The sequence below is a fragment of the Chaetura pelagica genome, unplaced genomic scaffold, assembly GCF_000747805.2.
Source record: "Chaetura pelagica isolate M959 unplaced genomic scaffold, ChaPel_1.0 scaffold356, whole genome shotgun sequence".
Classification (NCBI taxonomy): Eukaryota; Metazoa; Chordata; class Aves; order Apodiformes; family Apodidae; genus Chaetura; species Chaetura pelagica.
This window is the reverse complement of record NW_009953964.1, coordinates 1,031,800-1,039,775: the sequence shown is the minus strand read 5'-3', so window position 1 is coordinate 1,039,775 and position 7,976 is coordinate 1,031,800.

The window sequence follows — 7,976 nt, the reverse complement described above, 5'->3', positions numbered from 1 at the left end:
GGAAAGGGTTATGTTTTTGCTTATTCCCAGGATGGTCCCAGGGTCAAACCCACACTGGCTGCTTCTCCAAGCCTCATTTACTTTCAATTAACATACACAAAAAACTAATGTACATTTCTTAAAATATTCAGGAAACAGGTTTGCTTCTTGCCCATGTTATTTCACAGCAACCTTCCAACAAAGTTAAAGGCAACCACACGCACAAAACACTCTCAAAAACCTTGTATCATCACAGGCAGGGGACAATCCTAATGACAGGACAAGCTGTATCCACACTTCTTCCTTGGCCACTCCATCCAGAAGACCTCTCTTCAGACACCACTCCTTGATTCAACAGCTCATCTCTCCAATGCACACAACTTACAGGTGACTAAAATAAGAAAGCAAAGCAGCACCAGACAGCCCCTCCAAAATGGCTCTCCAGGAGCTGAAAGAAGCTGTTATTACTCAGCTTTGAAGAAGAACACATTTAAATGAACAACAGTTTTCACTATGAGGCATCCCCGACTCCAGCATTAGCAGACATTAAATATGTGCACACTTAATGCTTTGCAAGCTCTGTAGCAATCAGGTTGGATCAGCAAAGGGAACTTGCCTTAGTAATTCAGGTGTCTGTGTAGTGTCAGACCCTGGAGATACAGGTAGGGTCACATTTTCAGAAGTATCTAAATTTCTTAGACTCTCCAACCTCCACTGAAAGTCGCTTGAGATGAATTTGAATGAAACTTAGGTTCCCAAATCTCTTTTGTATTTCAGAAGAGGTTAGTGTCTGTCTTTAAACTTCACATTAAAGAACAAGCAGACTCTGTTTGACAAGTTTGGTGTAGAATACGAGTTTGCATAGCCTGTTCATAAGCATAAATGAGCACCGTTCCTTTGAATGTTAAAAGTGTATTTAACGTGGTGCTCAAGGTCACACAGCAAATCAATGGGCAAAACTGAATCATAGCCCTAAGGGCATATTACTTGCAATCAGATGCAGGAGTAATTGAGTAATTGCACAGGCTAAAAAGCAGCATTACATCAACTTAACATATGGCTAGAAAGGGGCTTGGGCAGGTTCAGTGATTTGCTGAAGGGGAGAAAGAGTCAAGAGCAGGGCTGACATTATGATATGAACAGCTAATTTCATTGCACAGGTAACCTGGCACTGGAAAGTCTGCTACTAATTTATACTCCATCAAACTTGGGATTTTAGTGTCATAGCTTTTAGTATGCACTGCTGGAAATAGTAAGAGTCCCCCACTTGAAGGGCACATCTCACTGACTACTGGCACTGCTCTAGGAGAACCCAAGATGAAAGACATCCAGTGACTTGGCTCTGACATCCAAGCTGGCACAAGACAGTAACAACTTCTGAGTAGGTATGTCCCTGTACCTGGCAGTGAGAACAAGCCCCTAGGCTGCTGAGCTTCAGCACGAGCTGCTGGCCCAGCAGCATGCTTACCAGTCCTACCTGACAACCACTTGCCTCTCATTTCAGCTGTCAAAATTATATTTGTGCTGGGGCAGTATTTCCTGATTCCCTATTTGGATGGTTCCCTCAGTAATTTTTCCACTAAAATGCTCAAGCATTTTTAAAAAACATCTAAACAGGAAAAGACCTGACCTCTCTTCCCTGAACATCATGTGCTGTCTTCTTCTGGCAACAGAAGGTCACTGCTGTGCCAACTGCTGTGGCAACTCCAGGACAAACCAAAGGGTGGATCCCATATCTTGGGACAGCACGTGGGCTCTGCTTGTGTGCACTAAAAAGTGTGCAGACCTTCTCTGGTAATGTTCAGCAGTCTTGGGATTTCAGCCCAAGCCCCTCCTATTCACGCCCAGTATAGCCCTTCATTCCAGCTCACTGCTATGCCTCACCCTACAGATGGATCCCAGAGTCTGGTTGGCAGGTTCTGGAGGCACCATCCCACAGCTATGAAATCAAAGGAAAAATGCTCTTTGACTCAATTGGCCTGATGTTGACCCAGATACTTAATTCAGGTAGATGTTGGGCAGCTGCTCTTCTGTGCACTTTCACAGGGCACAGAATAGTTTTGGGGGTTGTTTCCACTAGGGAGAGCAGTGCTGCCCTCAGCAGACGCCACACACTGATGAGATCAGCCAAACTCCCAGAACATTGCATTAACAAGTTGGACAGCTCTGAAGGTAGAGCCTATCAGCAAACTGAAGAGGCAGCTTCCTTAAAACCTGTGACTCTCCTGGCACCAATGGATCACAGCTCCAGGGGCACTGCACTCAGCCACTGGGAAAACAGCATGAGCCTGGATGAACCCAGCTGACATGGGAGTGGGATAGATAGGAAAGAGTCAGGTTCTGACTTCAGGAGGAGGAGAAACGAACGCATTTGACTTCCAGGAGTATTCACATAGCCTTAGGAAAGGAGTGAAGCACTGCTAAAGCCCCTGTGAAACCATCTGGCTATGTGGATGCCTGCTCACGGCTTTGCAGGCCCCTGTGCCAGGTCCTCCCCTCACCATCCTCCTTCCAGCAGCTGCTCTGGAGCCATGCTTAACATACTGCTCTTCATCATACCCTAGGCTTTCCTTGGTGGGTTTTAATTGCCAGGCTTGGGATTCAGCTCTTTTGCTGGTGCAAATCAAATGCTAACACATCTGAGGGTGACAGAACAGCACAGGAGCAAAAAAACCCCACAAGTTAAAGGAAAATCAAGGCTCTGCAGATTTCTGTGCCCACACATTCCTCCTGCAGAATGCTTGGGCCAGCTGCCTCCCAGCCTGTGCCTTATCTGCACTCTGCTTGAGAAACCCCAACATGTCTGGAAATCACATTTAATATATACATTAATATATATTAAACATACTATTGTGAGGGCCTTGCAGCAGTTTGGTCATGCTTCACAATTACTCTCAGATTGGTGATAGCAGCAGAAAATTAGATTTATGTGAATTTCTTATGTGGTTTTTGTTTGTTTTTTTTTTCCCCAAAAAATTACTGTTCTAAATCCCAGCACCATTCTACAGCAGGAAACCTGTTAGACCCTCTCACACCACCTCAATCTCCATGCTTTTCTGACAGGCAGTGAGGCTATGCCAGTTCCCCAGAGCTGAAACTCTGACCTCCCAGCACTGATGGGTGGCCCTTAACCAACAAGCCCTGATTTTTCTCGAGAGGAACAACCTGCTCTGCTCAAGTGGATGTGATTGATAGTTACTGCAGGTGAGAATGATAAAGACTGAATAAGATTTGTACGTATTCTGGACTGGTGCCATGGGAGCAGGGATCACATTTAATATATACATTAATATATATTAAACATACTATTGTGAGGGCCTTGCAGCAGTTTGGTCATGCTTCACAATTACTCTCAGATTGGTGATAGCAGCAGAAAATTAGATTTATGTGAATTTCTTATGTGGTTTTTGTTTGTTTTTTTTTTCCCCAAAAAATTACTGTTCTAAATCCCAGCACCATTCTACAGCAGGAAACCTGTTAGACCCTCTCACACCACCTCAATCTCCATGCTTTTCTGACAGGCAGTGAGGCTATGCCAGTTCCCCAGAGCTGAAACTCTGACCTCCCAGCACTGATGGGTGGCCCTTAACCAACAAGCCCTGATTTTTCTCGAGAGGAACAACCTGCTCTGCTCAAGTGGATGTGATTGATAGTTACTGCAGGTGAGAATGATAAAGACTGAATAAGATTTGTACGTATTCTGGACTGGTGCCATGGGAGCAGGGAAAAAAAAAAGGCAATCCCAGACAAAGCAAAATGATAATGTGTTACTGGTCAGAAAGATTCATGTGGTGAAAATTAATAGCAGCAAGCTATACCCCATCCATCTTGTCTGTTGCAGAGAAAACATGCTCCTTGGTGTATGTGCAGCACAATGTCTGACATTCAGGTCACAAGCTGTAATTTAAATTTCTCCCAGCTCTTCTTTGTTTAATGTCCTATCAGTCTGGAAGCAATTCAAGGAAAGTGTGTGAGCTGGGGTTGGTGTGCAGCAGCTGTTCAGAAATGTAAGGCTACTACTCACGCATGTACCACCTCAGGGTGCTCCCCGCAGGCTCTGGGACACCTGGGCTAGCAAAAGTGCTCTGCTGTGTATGAAGGTCTGTTCTGGTGGGAGGAGACAGAGGGCACAGGCTGTTTGGGATCCAGGGGGTCCCTTCCTGCAATCACACTGCTCGAGCCCCGTCTCCCCTTGCAGCACACCTGCAGCTGCCCGACATCCTTTACGCAAGGACTTCTAGTCTTTTAACAAAAATATACCTATTTAAAAAAAGTAACAATTTTACAAGATTACTTGCCTTTCTTGTCACCAGCCTGCCAAAGCCTGACCGTGTACATCTTCTACTACTGCTCAGCACAATGTCCAATGAAAAAGCACACAAAATAAATGCTCCCTGCGCTGCCAAGCTGGTGAGAAATTCAGATGGGAGAGGAAGCACAAGGTCCAGCGGGGTTTCCTGTGTGCCTATAAATAGCTGTTTGACACGGTTTAGGCAGAGGTCAGCAGCAGACAGCTGCACGGGCTCTGGCCTCCCATGGCCTCGTGCTAGTGTGAACGGGACAGATGGCAAAAGGTGTCCCTTAGAGCAACAGCCTTTGAAACACAGCTACTGTGCTCCTGCTAAGTTAATGGAGCTAATGAGAGTTTGCCATTTGCTGCAGTAGGAGAAGGGCCACAGGATACCTGCTGGGGAGGGGTCTCATCAGAGTCAGCCCTGCAGGCTGGCAGCAAGTGAACCTCTTGCTTCACTTCTTGGTTTCTCCGACTTTGCTGAATGACATATGAAACCTAAAAATGTTTCTGAAATGCTCAAAAAGAAAATAACGGACATAAAGATCCACTGCTTCAGTGCTTCAGTCCAACAGAGGGACTTTAGGGAACAGCTCTGCAGAGGCTCTGGGTGTGTTGGGTGGGAGTCCCCAGTGCCAGCAACACTCCTGGGTCCTTCACCACAAACCCAAGGACACTGTGACATCTAGAGAGAGCTGTGTTTGACAGGTTTTTGGCACAGCCCCTTGTCAAACAGCCACAGATGTATCTGCTTTATTACACACTCTACAGACACATCTTGATGCATAATTATGTATTTATGTGTAATGATAAGTATGACAGAGCTTCTTCTGCTTAGGCCAAGATGCACTAGTGAAAGGACAGTATATCCACCTCAGCAGACAGCTCTCACCTTCCTTGCACTACTTGGAAAAGGTCCTGCCCTCCTCCCATCACAGGTAGCCATCGAGTGAACTGCTCTGCTGACATCACCTCCAGAGCCACAGCTGCTGCACAAGGAGACAGGAGCTAGATGGGGCTGGATACAAGCCTGGCGACTCACTATCTGACCTGGCCTCCAGTCCATGTCCCCCAGCATGTGCTGGTGTCTGATCAGCTCAGGTGGCCTTAACACTTCCCAGAAGCTGAAGGCCTGCATGCAGCCAGAGAGGTGGAGCAGCAGCTATGGCACCATGTAACCTTACTGCACATTTAATTCTACCTCCTTCCCATCCTTTGGTGAGGTTTATTTAACATACCACCCTTTTTTTCAGACTTTGATCAATTTCATGCACCATCATCAGTGACACAGGCCATATTACCTTGAATAACGATACAGAAATTAAATCAACAGGCTTTGTCTGACAAATAGAAAGGCCCCATCCTGAAAGGTTGTGTAGCACGAGTCAGGGACATCATTAGATTACTGTGTTGCTTTGTGAGAGAAGGGAGGAACAATTGCCAAATGCAAGGAATAAAACTGAGAAAAAAGGTCAGATTTCAAGAGGATCTTCATTCCTGTGTGAGAGTTCAGAGCTGGGAAGGAAGTGGGAAGCTGCTGTCCAGCACATGAGCACTGGCCTCTTGACATAACCACCCCCTAAGCACCCACCACAAACCTCTGTCCCCTGCAAACCAACCACTCCTGCCCCACTCCTGGAACACGATGGAAGCAGCAGCAAGGTCTGCAGTACCACACCCAGGAAAGCTGAAGCCAGGGTGGCCAGTACAATCCTGATTCAGATGCTTAAGGTCACTGAACCAAACTGAGATCCACAAGTGGTGCCCAGACTCCAGCAGCCATCAGGCACGACAGTAAAAACCTACCAAGCTGTCAGCAGTGCCTTTTGTTTATCTTTTGCCTTTCAAAGGCTTTGTTTTAATGCGTAAACCAGCTACTTACTTGTTTTTATTTATTCACCAGAGAAGCCAAGTTCCCTTCCCACACAAACATGCCTTCCAGCAGCTCCAGGTCCTGCCTTTTCCCAGAAGCATCAAGGGAAATGGGAAGAGGCAGAGGAGGGCTGGGTGGAATTAGATGATCTTCAGGGTCCCTTCCAACCCAAACCATTCTGTGATCCTCATTTAAGACTTTTAGCTTACATCAACAATTTCTTCATTTCCAAAACACAACTAATTTTCTACCTTAAAAAATATACTTTTTCCACTCCCTAGAAGACCTTTGTGTACTGATGGATAGATGCTTAGCCCTAGCCTCAAATGCAGCAAATTAATTGTGTTTCTTCTCAGCTCTTCTGCTCGGCACATCGCCAGGGTGACACAAAGCAATGAGAAATAAATTGACTCAAAACTTGGCCAGACGGCATCTGCAAACAGAGGGTTGAAAACTCAGCTTGATTTATTTTATAGAGAGGCAAAGGACAAGAAATGGAGTGTTACTCCCAGTTGTGGTCCTGGCAAACTGTCCTCAAAGCCCACAGGAGACCTGTGGTGAGGCTGGGCAGCCACGGCCCCTGCAGCTGTCAGGGGAGCATAGCTGGGAAGGGACAACATGACACTAATTCATTTTCTGCAAACATTCACTGCAACACTTCCACCTCCTGCCCAGAGAATACAAAATGTTTTACAAGGAGCAATAGAATAAAAGGCACCATCTGACATCTCAACACTTAATAACCTCCTACGGATCCATCAGAGTTACTGCAGGATTTTTTCCACATTACAAAGCAAGCCTTTGGCAAAAGTGGGAGCATGATGCAGGGCTTCCAGGCTGCCCACCGCTCTGCTTCATTCCTGCCTACCCTCACTGCACGCACATCGGCAGGGACCAGACTTCAGTGCCGGGTACTGAGGGTCCAGGTGATTCTCGTCAGGAGCCCGTGGTGCCCTGCCCTGGGCTGGGCTGACAGCCTCGGCGGGACACAGACTTTATCTAAAAAACTAAAACCTCCATTTGTTTTAGCACGTGGCACTTCATAGCTAATGCCTCGTATACACCAAAACAAGCCACACGCGTGGCACACGCTCATGTACCCCCCGCCAAAGCACGTCCCAGCCCTTTCTGGGGAGCGCCGGCCGAGCCCCGCAGCCGCAGGGAGCTGCTACCCTCTAGAGGAGAAACCGCCGCCCAGCAGCAGTCCCCAAATACCTCGTGTGAGATGTTCAGATGCTAAAGTATTACATTTCAAAGTTTCTTACATATTTTTTTTTCCTAAACAACAACAACAACAAAAAATCTACCCCTGTGAAATTACCTGGTTTGTGTCTGAGCGGAGCCAACCAGAAGCAGCACATCCCACGAGAGAACAGCCAGACACTTCTGCTGTTCCATCCCCCAAAACACTTCATGCCCTGTTATCTCGTAATAGCACTGAAGAAACAGAATTATCAAAGGAAGACAATAAAACTCCTCTTACCTTCCATGGGGAGACTGAACTGCAAGTGTCCCGTGCAGAAATTATTCCTGTGTCCCTGTAAGTAAGCAAGTCCTGCCCGGGGAAACTGAACTCCAACCCCGCCTGCTTAGCTTTTAGCAGGACGGCCGAGATCCCACCCAGGACGGGGTGGAGAATCCTCCCTGGGAAAGAGCAGCTCGGTCACAGCTCCCTCCAGCCGCAGGGGCCCCGACAGCCGCTTCCTTTCTCCTTCCCCCTGCATTTGGCAGCGGCCCCTTGGGCTATCGTCCCACAGCAGCATCTGCGGCCGAGTCTGCAACGGGGATGGGGTCTGGCAGGGGGGGGGGGGGGGGGAGGGGCGCCGGCACAAA